Consider the following 17,008-nt stretch of genomic DNA (forward strand, 5'->3'; position numbering starts at 1 on the left):
GTTTCTTTCTTATTCCGAGGTCACTGTAGCCACCCAGATCTAGTCCGTATCCAGATCAGATGGTGGATCAGCACCTAGAGATGACCTCTACAGCCAGGACACCTAGATGAGCCCCAGAGACTGATCCCCAGTGAAGACCCTGTCTCCAAGACGGCCATCGAGACAAGACCACAGGAACCAGATGAGTCCTTCGCACAATCTGACTCTGCTTTAGCCTAGATTTAAACTGCTGATTTTGTCTGGCCAGAGGAGAATGACACTATTTCGACAAACTATTTCCCCGTCTAAATACTGTAAAGCTGATATAAAGCCATCCAGCTTTAACAGGCTGATGTAAAGCTGACACAATTGCATTGTTAAGCGCTGTTAAGCGCTATACAAATAATAGTGACTTAACTTGACTTGTCTTTTAAAAAGTTCTTGTGCTCATCAATGCTTAATTTACTGTATTTGATCAAAAATACAACAAAAAATGTTAAATATAATTACAACTTAAAATAACTTTTCTATTTCAGTTATTTAATAGTGCTACAACACTGTTTGCATCACGCTCTTCTGTCACTTGATCTTTTTATTTTGGTGCATCAATCTGTTAAATTACTTAGTATAGGAGATTATGATCTGCAGTCAGTTTTCTTTTTACGTTTTATTTTACATTCATCGCTGATGGGAAAAGCCAATTTAATAGTTATTTCATAGTGTCAACATAGATATAAAAATGTGTATGTCTTTTTAATGTTTTAAAAAAGCAGATTCTCATGCTCATCAAACCTGTATTTACTGTATTTTTTGCAGTTATAAATTTTTTTGTTAAATTTAATGCATTCTTGATTAATTTCTTCCTATAAATTATAAAGAAATAAAAAAATATATATAGATTTATTGATTCTGAAAATATAACAAAATAAATGTGATTTCTCATGACATGACATAATGTGATAGTTCTATAAAGCTGTTGAAACAATAACTATTGTGTAAAATGATCTAAGATTATTCAAATGTAAGATTTTGGCCATACAACCCACCATGGTATTTACAAGTTCCTTTGTTAATGTCTAAAAACCGTGGTACTTTTTCATAGGAGCTGTTTACCACCCTAAAACAAGTGCTTAAATGGAACAAAGATGTCCAATATTACAAAGCAAATTCTGATTCATCCTCATTCTCCTCCCACAATCACCTGCACAGAAACAAACACATCATGCATGTTGGAAGGCTTTCTGTGGTCTTAATCACTGAGCGTCTGCAGCGAGGTGACTCATCCTCCACTGCGCTCTCATCATCCTTTACCTGATTCTTACAGAAACTCTTTAAACCTGACAACATCTCCAGGGACTAACAGGGGTCAAATGAAGCCTGCAGAAACACGACGTGATTATGGAAATTCCCCTCACAATTGCAGAAGACGTGTAAACAGCCCTGCTGTTGATTCTGAACGCTGTTTACACTCAGTCCAGAGGTTCAGTTCTCATCACAGGCCGCTGTTGTCCTCTGTTCACTGCCTGCCATCTAATCAATAAATCAAAGCACAAAGAGACGATTTGCTCATGCACATTAACAAATAAAGACCTTCATAAACACTGCTGATTCTACAAACACGATAGATGGAGTGTGTTCATCTAGACCAGGGGTCACCACACTCGGTCCTGGAGGGCCGGTGTCCTGCAGAGTTTAGCTCCAACTTGCCACAACACACCTGCCTTGAAGTTTCAAGTATACCAAGCAAGACCTTGATTAGCTGGTTCACGTGGGTTTGATTAGGGTTGGAGTTAAACTCTGGCTGTGTCCAAATTCAGGGTCTGCATCCTTCGGAGTACTCATTTGAAGGATGTTACGTCACAGCGCCGCGACGAAGGCTGTCCAGATTCGTAGGATCCTTCAAATGCGGCCCACAAATACGTCCTCCTTTTCCCCGAATTGGAAGGATGGGTGTGGTGGATCCTTTACCGTCCTACCTATCCCATAATTCTTTTCGGCAGAGCGTAATGGCGGACGAAGCGAGCGGTAGCGGAGTGGGAGAGGAGTTTCTCTGACAAAACAAGCTAAAGTTTATGCTTCGGCTCAATGAATTTGTAGGAGAAATTAGTAGAATACTTAAAAACAAATAAAAATAGGCTATAATGGCTTACCTGGATGTGACTGTCTTGTAGTCTGATATAAAAAAACTCTCCGACAACGAGCAAAGAAAGTATTTAATTTATTTAATTGCTTTATTTCTTCCAAAAGAATTAAAATGAGGAGAATAACTCTTTGTTTGTCCATTTTCCCGCTTCTTGCTTGGCGCTGTCACGGTTGCTAGGCGACAGGATATGAGCAACGGGTAAGGGAGGGAACTGAAAGAAGGGTAGGCTGTCCAAATTCACAAACACCGACTTCCGGGTTTTGCGGACGTCGGAGGATCCCTCCTCCTTCAACCGGGTAGGAAGGATCCTAAGGAGGATGCAGACCCTGAATTTGGACACAGCCTCTGTAGGACACCGGCCCTCCAGGAACAAGTTTAGTGACACCTGATCTAGACCTTTATAAATCACTATGTAAACCTAATGACATCATACAAGACTTTTCATTTATATCCTAATAGTTTTGCCAGATAAAGAAATTCAAGCATGTGAATTTAACTTTTTTCATTCTACATACCCATAAGATCAGTAAAAAAATAAATAAATAAAAAAGTCACAAAGGATATATATTTATCTCAGTTCTTCTATAGCAATGGAAATCAAATAAGAACTCTTCTTCTTAGATATTTCCCCTCAGAAAAAGACCCCAGTGATTCCACATGTGCCCAGATTCAGAAAACATCTAAACGTCTCAAAGACAAGATGAGCAATCAAAAGTCATTTTTCAGCATGAACCCAAAAATGTATCTTCAAAGACTATCTGAGATAAATATTCCACTCTAATATAAATATTCCAATAGTCAACAAGAGTTTTTATTTAACTGTTGCTAAAACTTATAAATTGCTACAATGCTCAGTGATATAAAATTGCTAAAGCAATTAAGTATGTTTGAGAGACAGGTGCAAACAGACTTGATGTCATGGCGCCATGAAGCCAATAAAACATATTAGCGCAAACAGCCTAGCCTACATGTACAATTAAGGTTTCGAGGAAGCCTATAGTTAAAAGTGTTTTTCACTGGGAAATGTACCTGCAGTGCAGAGAGGTTTACATTAATGAGAGTGCAAATGTTTAAAGAATAAAGTTCATCACTGGCAAATGATTTCCATGGATCCTAGGTAAATATCCATTATATTCAGCACTCTGTTAGTGGCTCTGTTTTGAGTATCGTGTTGTTTTACTGAGTGAGAACGCTCTCCAAACGATTCAGCACGTGATGCGAATGATTCAAATTAAAACGCAAATGGATTCGACCAGCCTGTGAATCGGACCCTTAAGGTAATTGCACACTGAGTTCGAAATTTTCGCATGAGTTTTCCGTATACCCCATCCTTTCCTATCAATTTGCACGCTACGGATGCGAAAACGTAGAAAATCGAGCCTAGCTATTATCTCCAAATTTCTCCGACATGTCCAGCTAAGCTAGATTGATTCCTGACACGTAAACAAACAAGACATTATGAAACCACAAGATCATTTCTCAAGTCAGAATGCAAATGCTCTTTTCTTTAAAAATCAATTGCATGTCCACATGGTTATGGAGTAAGTTAAAAGCTGAAGTGAAAGTTTTGTGTTGTGATATCTGAGACACTATGGGATTGTCTGAGACCTGCTTAGGATATTCATTGCAAGACCTTTCCACCCTTGAGCAGACACTTGTTTTAATTAATTATTAATTCTGACACAGAATGAGACTAGAGTGTTACACAGACCTGTGATTTCCCATAATGCAATTCCCTCACATGTGGTAGAGTTTTGCTGTTGTTTTCTCTGCGCAATTGATTATTCATAATAATCAATAACAATCAATAATTAAGACTTTTCCAGAAATAATATCTATTCTATATTTAAAAATAAATAAAAAAGTAAAGTTGTCTAACCCATCCTTTTGAAGTGAAACTACTATTTTAGGTGGGATACATTCTGGGCCCGTGCTGCTAAATGCTGCAGTTGCACCAAAAAGCGTCTTTAGATTCAAATGTGATAAAAAAATCATTTTACAAGCAAAACAGCCAAGATATAAATTCGCAATTCTGAGAAAATAAGTCAGTTTTGCAAGATGTAAATTCAGAATTCATAATTTCTCTCTCACAATTCGGACCTGCGAATTTTATTTCTAAATGTATATCCCATAATTCTGAGTTTATCTTTCAATTCTGAGGCAGAAATTGGAAGGTATCAACTCAAAATCGCAATTGCCTTTTTTCTTTTTGTCCTGTGATTGATTCAAGTCTGCAATTCTGGTTATCAAAATGACTGTATTTTTAAAATAATAATAATAATAATTCAGTATGTTCAAAATGTGCTCTTTTACTGAAACTCCTTAATATTAGCTTCAGTAAATATATTATTAAATCTATAGAACATAAACAGTGCTTTAACCTGGCAGAAAAGCGAGTTTGTGCTTGAGCTCCATTCCCTACAATTTACATTCTGAACACAGATGTGATTGTTTGAGCTCTTGGCAAGGTGGGACTCTGTCAGTCCAACTCTGGATTTATTCTGCTGAGTCATTACACAAAATGATATTATGTTGACAGAGACAAATGCCTCAGGAGGCAGTGCTCTAAAATGACTTTGTTCCAAGGTAAATTTAATCTTGAGAGCTGGACGCATTGCAATACAACAGAGCACAGATTCAGTCCTATAAGAGCATTTCATTCCTGCTTTGGTGTCGGTCATGTGCATGTGGATTTTGCCAGTTGTTTGTCATATTTATCACATTGACCGTCAATAGCTGGACGTAATATGAATTTAAAAGGGAAGTGTGCTATTTTAATGCACATAGTTTTTTGGACATTTTGTCATCTGCAAGGCAAAAATCTGCAAAATCATCCGTCATTGCAAATGCTAAATTAAATTTGCAGTGTCTGAAACTGACATGTCGGGAGAGAATAGCTACTGTTACTGATTCAACGAAAATAGCATAAGCACAAGCACAGAAACATCTAAAACAGCAGATGAGCAACCAAAAAAGTCCCTATGACTAAGTGGGAAATTGGTCAAAATGAGCCACCAATCACTCATATCTGAGTCTTGATGTGAACTGTTTTACGTTAAAGGTTCAACTAAAAATTTAAATTTGTTTCTTCATCTGAACAGATTTGGAGAATTTTAGCATCACATCACTTGCACACCAGTGGATCCTTTGCAGTGAATGGGTGCCATCAGAATGAGAGCCCAAACAGCTGATAAAATCATCACAATAATCCACAAGTAATCCACACAACTTCAGTCTGAGACCATTTTCAGCAGATTTTCACTTTTGGGTGAACTATTCCTTTAATACATGAAACATGTGAGTAACTCATGATAAACCATGCTGCAAGGGTCAGTAGCTGTGTTACTAGGGCTTAGAAGAGCAAACCCCTCTCTAATCTACAGACGGCACTGTACTTCTGTTTACACTGGGATTTAAATCTTTCACTGAATCTCCAGCACCATTAATTGCTTGCCATAACTCTTAAATATTATATCTGAAAACTGTTAATGGCTAAAAAAATTGTGAGCTAATGAACTCATAGTTAAGAGAGCCTCTCATTTTCTTATGATACAAGTTGAATTATAAAATAAGAAATGGATTTTAAAAAATAACATTATCGTCTAATGAACTATATTATAGGTGCAGGATTTTTAAAATTCCAATTATGAATAAAAGATTTTTTACTGAACATCGTTGAGGCTTTTTTATAAAAGCAACATGCCAAGATTTTAACATAGTTAAGGCTTCACAGCATGCCTAAACATTCCTCGCCAATAATCTGTCTAAAGTCTGTTACTTTTTATTTAAAATAATTAAGATTTAAAAAGATAGACAAATATTTTTATTGATTGCTGAGGGGAAATCAGTTGCAAAACAGTATCAGCATCAACCATAACGCAATTAAATGACAGTCAGAAGTTCATTGCTGTGAAACAAATGTTTACAGCATTAGTTAGCAGGGCTATCACTAACAGACCTAGAGCTTTGACATTTTCTCCTCATGAAAAAGAAACATTCCTCATAAATTGTTATGCAGTCCCACACAACAACCCTTTTTAAAGTCTTGATATTTCAGCTTTTTCCGTCTGTCCCATAAATCATTGACTAGTTTGCGTCAACGCACTATTAATTCATAAATGAAGTGTGGCTGATATATTGCTGTAGCCTGAACCAGTAAAGCTCCTACCACCTGGAGGACTCCAACCAGCTTCTTTGGATTTAGGATTTACTCTGTTATTGTGCAATACCATGAGCTGACTATAATACCGTAGATACAGAAAAAAAAAATCATTGTTGCAGTGTTCAAAACAAAAACAGCAATTCTGTTCCAAAACCTAGTGAGCTGACTATGTATGCAGCATTTTAAATATGTTCCAAAAGGTAGGCAATGTGATTACAATATTTCATTCTAATCAAATTTAAAAGGGAAGCACTGTATGCATCTTTCATGAAAATGATAATCCCAGAATGCATTGCGGCAAGTTCTTTGAAATAATGTATACAAGAGGGTGGAGTGAGCGAAATTTCTTCTTGCAAGGCAGCTCACTTGGTATTGGAACAGAGCCATAGTTTTAATTGGAAATCTTTTTTTTATGTGCTGTAAATAAGAGATCCGTCAACCCTGAAGTGAAACCTTCATTTTGAAAGAATCTGAGAGAGACAAGCTGTCATGATGTTCAGTCTTTCATGTGACTGTCTTTCAGAGAGAATAGAGCAGAATTTTAATTTCACTAAGAGACGAGAAAAGGTCCCCCGTGCAATTAGAGAAATAGAAAATAAATGGTGCGCGAGGACATTACCCGACATTTATCGCATACAAATATGAGCTTTTGAAATCTGAAGCCAGAACAAAGGTGTGTGGATTTGTTAGTCGCCATTGTTTTAATAATAAACTAATCATTTTGGGGAAAGAAAGAAAGAAAGAAAGAAAGAAAGAAAGAAAGAAAGAAAGAAAGAAAGAAAGAAAGAAAGAAAGAATTTTAACAAAACTTTAATACATTTAAAAAATCACAATACAACTAAAACACATTCCACTTCACCTTACATGAAAGCAAAAGCAAATCACATGAATGTAAAAACCACATCAGTGGGTGTCAATCTTCCCATTTAGCATTTTCCTGTTGAAACTGATCACACAATATTTATACAGTGTTTTCCCAATACAAGATAAAACTTCAACATACACAGAATCAACAGTCTCCAAAAAATTCCAGAAAAACCTTCTATTTTCACAGAATACATATAGAGAGAGAGAAAGAAAGAAAGAAATGCTTTTATTCAGCAAGAACATTACGTTTGTCAAATTTGACAGAAGGCTACTGTAAATTTACATTGTTACAAAAAATACCTTTCCAAATAATTCTGTTTTTCTATAATTTCTTAAAGAATCAAAGATCAAATAATCCCTATTTTCAAGTGTAAATGACATTTTAAAAGAAATTAAAATAGAAATTATTTTAAGGATTTTTGAAAATGACCTTTCATGCAGTGTGTAACACAGTTCTAAGTGAATGAAAACATCCTGCAATGTTTTAAATCTGAAAGTGCACTGTGTATAAAGTTATTGTCTCTCAAAAGAAAGAGTCGACTCTGAAACATTGAAACGAGTCGTTTTTTAAAACGAATCCCAAGCTGTTTAATGTTGAGGTCAACATGAAACATTAGCATATTGCCCGCCCACTTGTTGGTCATTTTGGGCTGATCTAAATGAAAATGCAAATTCATTCTTTGCCACTAGGTGCTGCTTTTGGAGCAGTAAAAACAGTGGTTTCCCCTGTAACGCTGTACACAAAGTACTGCACTCACAAAAACTGCTTTGTCGGGCATTACAGGCATGATGAAGTGGAAATGAGACCAATCACCGCAGATTAGCATCACGCAAGGGAGGGGTTTGGAAAAATGAATAGTTGAGCGAATCGTTAGAGAGTTGTTGAGCAAATAAGGTAAAAATAAATGCATATTATAAGACAAGAAACGTGTTTTTTGATCTTGCATGCATGCCAACCTGTTGTTGGGGACTCCCAAAACCAAAATATGAACCTTTCATTACCCATATACTAGAGGCACTTTAAATTGTAATAATGTTTCACAATGTTACTGTTTTATATTTTAATCCAATAAATGCAAAAAAAATTTGAACAGTAAATATATACAATGCAATACATACATACATACAAACAACAACATCCTACAGCTGCATCAAGTAGGCTACACATCTTGTTACATATCACACTATGATTAAGTCATAGAAGGAAACAGGGAAGATCATAACTGATCTTCCAGTGGAACAAATGAGATTGTAGCCTTGAACAGTCGATAAAGCAGCTGTCATTTTAGTGTCACAAGAAAAGGAAATGGCTGTCAAGATTTCTACCTTTACATTTCACCATAAAATGAACGCCTGTCCTATTCTGAGGCTCTTATTACGAGTGAGATTTCTTATCTGAAACATGACTATCAGAGTGTCTATGTTCTGTATGAACCGAGAAGAAGGTTATGTTCTTTATAGATAAATCAAATCCTCTGGTGGGTCTGCGCTTCTCTGAATATTTAATCTGAACTCACATGTCAAAGGATACTGTACCGATTAATATTCACAGGCTGCACTTTACATTGATTTGACCATTTTACCAGTGTTCTTAAAAACGATGTAAAGCAATGTGTCCGGCTTCATTTCACAATGCACCGCTACAACATTATAAGCACAAAACTGGTGCAAAGATTTATCCTAAATTTGACAAATATTGTTCTTCCACAGGCTGCTAAAGAGCAAAATACATTTTCTATTTCTAGTTTCTTCTGCAATTTAATGTTTTATACATATCAGATGCATTTAAACTCCCCACTCAGGACAGCTTCTTCAATATTTAGTCTATGATGACACACAAAAAAACAGATTCAAGGTCTCAAGCTGCTTTTTGATTCTCACTGAAAGCTGGAAAGTTTTCTGAAAGCATATCTATGATGAAGAGCTCCCCCTAGAGTTGGAGATGGACTTTTCATTGAAGGAAAATCTGTTTTTCCCAATACAATGACAAACATTTCTTTATCTGAACTTTTAGCAATGGCATATGCATTTTGATGATATTTTAGGTCATTTTGAAACATTTGAAATTTGTACTTAAATATTTAAGAGTCCATGAGGAATAAGTTCAATTTTATTTTAAACACACAGTTGGAGATAAACAAAGGTTGTTAGCAATGCTCATCTCCGAGTTCAGTCACCGACTCGCTCTCAGGGAACATCTACTCTGACAATTCAAAACACAATTCAAGGAATCAATATTTGAAGTAAATAACTCGTAAATGAGTGTGTCTTATTTAAAGTGGATAAGATTGCTCAAGTTGTGTTTCTGTGAGAAGATCTTGATGCGGGATTCCTCACATGAGAGGACGGGATGCTTTCAAAGGCATCATTGTTTAGCTTTTGTGTTCAGTTTTTTAGTATAAATCAAAAGTAGAAACATTAAAAGCTGCACATCAACAATTTGTCGCAGCTAACATATCTTTGAAGGAGAATGCTAAAAAAAAAAGAATAAACTAAAAACTATAATAATATTATTATTCATATAATATTTTCCATATTATTTAATAATCAGTTAAAATACATTATTTAAAAAGAAAAGAAAAAAACTCTAGCCTTAATTTACTACCAATTCTGGAACTATTATTACTTATTTTTTAACTTTTTTCTATAGTCATCCAAATAAAGTTAAATTATGTTTGTTATATGTAAATTTGAGATTAAATCCCAACATCAGCAAAACTTGGAAGAGCACATCTATATGAGACAACTGCAAACTACAGACAGTTATTCCTGTGTGTCCAGTCTCTGACCATCATGCAAAACCCACTACAACAGTCTCTATAAATTCATCAGTTGTACCACTTTATGCATCTATATCATCATGCATGAACTCTTGTCATCCAGGTGTTAAAGACTCTATGTCAGAGCATGCAGGTGCTGCTGCATCATTCCCTAAACATGCATGAGAGAGAGAGAAGAAAGAAAAGATGGAACTCACTCTCAGAATGAAGCTCTCTCCATGTCCCAGGTCTCTTGTACACGGACGATTCTGATGAGTTTATGCAGCCGGTCACAGTAATGCACATCTATGTACAGAATGAGACACACAGAAAGTAATCTGACCTTCTGAATACAGACCGAACCATTGAGGGGAGGAATGGATCATACCAAATCCTTTATGTCACACACACAGGGAGTGATTTATTTATACAGAAAGTCAGTTTATATATATATATATGGTTTTTATAGTTAAATAAAACTAAAAACCATAAATAAATTTCCTCGAACTAAAATAAATGTTAATTGGAAAAAAATACAATATTATTGCAACAATTGAGAGTAACTCGTGGTACTAAAATAATTAAAACTTCAACTGAAATAAAAAATAAATAAAACTATATCGATAAAATAAAATAACACTGATATATAAAAACATATATATGTGTGTGTGTGTGTGTGTGTGTGTGTACAGTATACATCCCTGGTGAAAAATAAGTACTCTTTAATGTCCTTGAAATTCAGATAGTTTATTAGTAATCCTAACATGCTTACGTTAAGTGCATTCAACATTTATTGTGATAAAGTACGTTATAAATTTATAAATATATGCTTAGTTAGTCTATGCTTAAACAAGTATAATTTTTTGTGATATTTAGTGTATTTACAGAAAATGTACTTACTTTACTCTGACTTAAAGTATATTTTATGTTTACTTTGTGTGAGAATGTAGTAAAATGATACAGCTTTTATTGGGTTTAAAGTAGACCTATAGCCTACGCACTGTAAAAAAAAACAACAACAAAAAAAAAATCAACAAACAAATCTCTAAAATTTACGGTAAAAAACAAACAAAAAAAACTGGCAGCTGTTGTTGCCAGAATTTTACCATAGGTTTTACAGATTTAACTTAAATTTAGCAACATTTAAAAACTGTGTTTCATTAGGCTAATTGATATAATGTTAATATAGCCTACAAACCTATTGTTCTGAAATCTGCTTTATACCTTTGTAATATTCTGAAAACCAAAATCAGGCGGTGATGAGGAAGTCATGATGAGCCAAAGCTCATCACAAGCAGCTTTTCCACAAGCTAAGAAGAAAAATGCTATATAGAACATGCAGGGCCAATCTTTTTTAATAGGCTATTATTTTTTATTCTCTTTAAACACATTGTTCTGTTTTTACATGTTCATAAAAAAAAAAAAAAAAGATTTGTCTTTCCAAACCTTTGTGTATCAATATATTAATCGAGTCGGCTCATGTGGTGTGATGTTTATTCCAGTATGGGAGCGTTATTAGTAGCCTTCTTCAGCTTTCCAAATTTTACAATGCATTCTAGACCTTCTGAGTTAGTGAACGTTCCAGACCACTAAACTAATTTCAAGTTTGAAACAGCCCTTAAAAGTTCCAATTACCTGATAAGCGTGTTGGATAAGCGCTCTGAAGATTGAACTAGAATGCTGATTAAATTGCGTTGAGAAGGTGCGCTGTGCCATTCACATAAACACTAAACACCATCATGGTAACACACATGATACTGAAATAATGCAATAAACATTCATTTAACAACATTAGATGTAACATACAACCATAATGAACATAAACGAAAAGAAAAGAACTAAGAAGAAACATAGTTATGTCAACAAAAAAAAAAAAAAAAACATCAAATGTGAAATGTAGCTAATGTAGTCACTTTATGGTTTTTCACTGAAAATGATACGTTCCTTTTCACTTCCAAAAACTGTATTTTACTGTAAAAATGTTTTCACAGTTTTTCACCGTATAGGCTAGTAGGGGAATTTAAACAATTAATAGGTTTTTACTGTAGCATTTTTACAGTCTTTTAAAGTTAAAATCATGATAATTTTTCACAGAGTGCATCTTATTTATATGTAGACATACTAAAATTTTAAATATTTTTGTAGGACTAATGAACATGTGCTTCAGTCTGCTTTTCAAAAGGAATATATCTTGACATATCTATAAACCTATCTATCTATCTATCTATCTATCTATCTATCTATCTATCTATCTATCTATCTATCTATCTATCTATCTATCTATCTATCTATCTATCTATCTATCTATCTATCTATCTATCTATCTATCTATCTATCTATCTATCTATCTATCTATCTATCTACACACACACACACACACACACACACACACACATATACACACACAGTTGTGCTCATAAGTTTACATACCCCTTGCAGAATGTGCAAAATATTAATAATTGAAACAAAATAAGAGGGATCATGAAAATTGCATGTTATTTTTTATTTAGTACTGACCTGAATAAGCTATTTCACATAACAGATGTTTACATATACTCCACAAGACACAATAATAACTGAATTTATAAAAATGTCCATGACTGTTTTTAGATTTTGTGATAGTTGTTCATGAGTCCCTTTTTTGTCCTGAGCAGTTCAACTGCCTTCTGTTCTTCAGAAAAATCCTCCAGAATGAATATTGTATCTGGATGTGTTATGTAAAGTGTTTTAATGCAGTAATATAATCTGCTCTGGCCTTGTTCGATCCGCTCGCTGTTCAGAGCTGGAATCGAAGAAAAGATGAAACGACAATAAACTGACATGGTCTAAACTGAATATCAAATATTAAGATTGACTCTGCTTTTTCAAGGTCAAAGTTGTTTGCGTTCTTATGTCTGTTCTGAGAGATGTATCAGAAATGATTGATTGTGTTTACATACTTGATACATTTATTGTTACATAAAATTAAAGCAACAATTGGTTTTAAATTTAAGCAGCATCAAATACTAATTTTATTTATATAATTAAACACAAATCATTATATCATTTTATAACTGCAATATGAGACTGATTAAATCCCAGTCATTTTAAAATTTCTTTCAGAGGCCATTCTCTGTTGTCATCAACCGTTGAAGTCAAAGAGCGGGTTTTCCCAGCAGAAATGAAGACTTGTTACCATATTGATTGATGGCGAGTGTCCGCTGCAAGAGGTGGAAATCGATGAGCGCTGTGTGGATACCAGGAGAGCTGTGACGGATGCCTCTGATGCCTTTGCATGAACACCCTGGTGGGCTCTCATAAATAAGTCAGAGAGTCAGTGGGTAGACAGAGAGAGATTTGAACCAGCGATGAATTGTGTTAGCATCCTCCACATACACTCTCTGCATCTATAGGTGGATATTTGAACATACAGCTGCTTGTACCAATTTTGGGCATCATAGGCAATATGAAGGCTGTTCTAAACTGTATAGGCTGCAAAATATATCAATAAACATTTATAATTATTACATTATTAACTTAGCAGCAAGTTAACATCAACTGTCTTTTTTAAAATGGCTTTTTTGTATATAGTATAGCCTAATAGATATACTCTGTCAGCCAAAAGTTATTTGTAGTGATTTTAAGGCTGAATTTATTTGATCAGAAATACAGTAAAAATAAATATTAATATTATAATAAAATATTTTTAAAAATGTATTCCTGTCATGCAAAATTTAGTAATTTTTCAGCATCATTACTTCAGTCTTCAGTGTCACATGATCCTTCAGAAATCATTCTGAAAAAAAAACAATTCCTACTTGCACCAAACTTTTGATGCTGAAAATTCAGCCTTGCATCACAAGAATAAATTACAATTAAAAACATATTAAAATATCATTTTAAATGTTCTTTTAAATTGTAATAATGTTTCACAATATTACTGTTTTTACAGTATTTTTGATCAAATACATGCAGCTATAATGAGCATTAAAAGAAGAGACTTCATAAAAAAAAAAAAAAGAAAACACTTTTGGCCACCAGCGTATGCAATGCTGCCTTAGAACTTGGGATATAAAGGAGCATATGTTGCCAAAATAATTTGAACAGTCATAAGTGCACCTAGTGCCTTAAAAACCATCTCAAGATTTTGTAACAAAGCTCTATGGTCTGTATCCCCCTTTATCTTCATGCACTGATGTCTGAGAGGTCATCATTATCTGTATGACAGACTGACTGCGGAGAACAGCAGGGTTGAGATGGCAGCTGCAGGAACCGATGACCTTCAGCAGAAACTGTCTTAGATGCTAGTGGCCCTCTTTCACATGTCTGTCATATACTGAGGCAGTCACATGACCCTTATTTCCACATATTAGTAAAGAAAGCAAGAAAAGCCACTATTTGCATGCTAAAGGGCAACATATTCACAAATGTCAGGATTCTCATGAATGTGATTATAGCTTGCTAAGAGAAAATACACATTTCCAGTGCTTGCTAACAGTCATGAAGCACACAGGAGATTTTTCTCTATTTTTCACATTGTTTACTTTGTTTTCTGAAGCAGATACAACACTTTAGTCCCCATGAGGTGGATTTTGATGAGCTCTTCCCACCTATACAGACGTGTTACATCTATTAGCAAAATCAATAGGAAACTGAAGGTTATGCCATTTTAAACATCTTACAGAAAGGGTTCAAATGATGTCGCTTCCTGGGTGTCACAAATTTAAGGTAATGGGAAAACATGAAGTAATAGGACTGCTTTCAAAATGTGTTTGGCAATTAGAAATAATTAAAAAAAAATTTTAAATAGTTTTTTTACTACAATAAATGAAATACAATTTTTGTATATTATTGTATGATTTTAAAATAAAAAAAATCATACATTCAAAATAAAAATAGAATTCTTGTTTAAGGCCATTCAAATGAATGAATAATTTACTACAATAAATTCAATTCTCTTTTGACAGTATTGTATGATTTAAAAAAACATACATTCAAAATAAAAATAAAAAAATCATGTTTTGGCAATTAAAATGAATGCATAATTGGGTTTTACTACAATAAATCAAATATAAATTTTGATATTATGGCATAATTTTAAAATTAAAAAATCATACATTATCCTGCTTGAAGTAGCCATCAGAAGATGGGTACACTGTAGTCATAAAGGGATGGACATGGTCAGCAACAATACTCAGGTAGGCTGTGGCGTTTAAACGATGCTCAATTGGCACTAAGGGGCCCAAAGTGTGCCAAGAAAATATCCTCCACACCATTACACCACCAGCCTGAACCGTTGAGACAAGGCAGGATGGATCCATGCTTTCATGTTCTTTACACCAAATTCTGACCCTACCATCTGAATGTAGCAGCAGAAATCGAGACTCATCAGACCAGGCAACGTTTTTCTAATCTTCTATTGTCCAATTTTGGTGAGCCTGTGCGAATTGTAGCCTCCGTTTCCTGTTCTTAGCTGACAGGAGCGGCACCCGGTGTGGTCTTCTGCTGCTGTAGCCCATCTGCTTCAGGGTTCGATGTGTTGTGCGTTCAGAGATGGTTTTCTGCATACCTTGGTTGTAATGAGTGGTTATTTGAGTTACTGTTGCCTTTCTATCATCTCTAACCAGTCTGCCAATTCTCCTCTGACCTCTGACATCAACAAGGCATTATCATCCACACAACTGCCGCTCACTGGTTATTTTTTCTTTTTCGGACCATTCTCTGTAAACCCTAGAGATGGTTCTGAAAATCCCAGTAGATCAGCAGTTTGTGAAATACTCAGACCAGCCCGTCTGACACCAACAACCATTCCACGTTCAAAGTCTCTTAAATCCCCTTTCTTCCTCATTCTGATGCTCGGTTTGAACTTCAGCAAGTCGTCTTCACCACATCTAGATGCCTAACTGCATTGAGTTGCTGCCATGTGATTGGCTGATTAGTAATTTGTGTTACCAAGCAATTGAACAGGTGTACCTAATAAAGTGGCCTGTGATATATATATATATATATAGATAGATAGATATTTCTCTTGTTAAAAATATTTTTATATATTATATAATTCATCAAAATATATATTTAAAAAAAAACTTACGGGACACTATTGAGTCTACTGCACAATTCATAGAAAGTGGCATGTACTGTATTCTTTAAAAGAAAACCACATTTTGATATAGGTGTTTTGTGACTGACTTCAAAAGATAATTCAATTCATTGGTGGGCAGATTATGCATGACTTTAAGCAGCAATAACTCTTGCATGGATGAATTCTGCACCTTTTGAATCTTATGCAGCATTTGTGAAATGCAAGCAGCGAACGATTTAAATCACATCTGATAAACGATTTAAAAGGAAAATGATGGAGAGCTTTGATGTTTTTCATTACATTCGAACAGAATATTTGAGACGGCAGAGTCCATTTTGAGCAGAAAAGCCCCCGAGCCGTTGGATGGACATGTTGAGGGTTGAATTAATATTGGCAGGAAATCAGGTGGGGGAGATATAAGCACCTGCTGTTTGCTTTGAGCGGCCAGCAGAGGCCAATGATGCCCGTCAGTGATAAGACTCCCACACCGCGATACATTTTCCTGTGAACCCGGCATATCTGATGAACAGATACCGCAAATGGGAAATGGGTTTTCATGAGCGCTTATGTTATCTCAATTACAGCTACATCTCACACGGCTGCTGGAAAACGTGTGCTGAAATTCAGAGTTCTGGCTTCAGATTAGGCTGTTACTGAGAATAAATCTTCCTCTTCAGTATGTCTTTCTTCAGGCCTACAAATGAATTAAGGGATATTGTTACAGGATATATGAACTGCGCAAAGTTTAAGAATAAGAACCTTTTTGGGAAAAGCGGAGTCAGGGGAAAGTGGAAAATAAGGTCATAGGTTATTATTAATTTCTGTAGATTTGTTGGGAGAAATATACCATTGTTCATCACAACAGAGCTTCCCGCTGGGAGAAACAGTGTTTATCTAGGAACAGAAGGGAAGAAACATCACAGAAAAATGACTGATGGCTGAAGACACTGTCAAGGAAGATGTCAAGGAGTTGCTGCACTGCTGAAGTTTTACAGAGGAGCTATTCTACTGTACTGTCAGAGGTCAAAGGTCACTGA

Source organism: Barbus barbus (assembly GCF_936440315.1).
Source record: "Barbus barbus genome assembly, chromosome: 12".
Taxonomy (NCBI): Eukaryota; Metazoa; Chordata; class Actinopteri; order Cypriniformes; family Cyprinidae; genus Barbus; species Barbus barbus.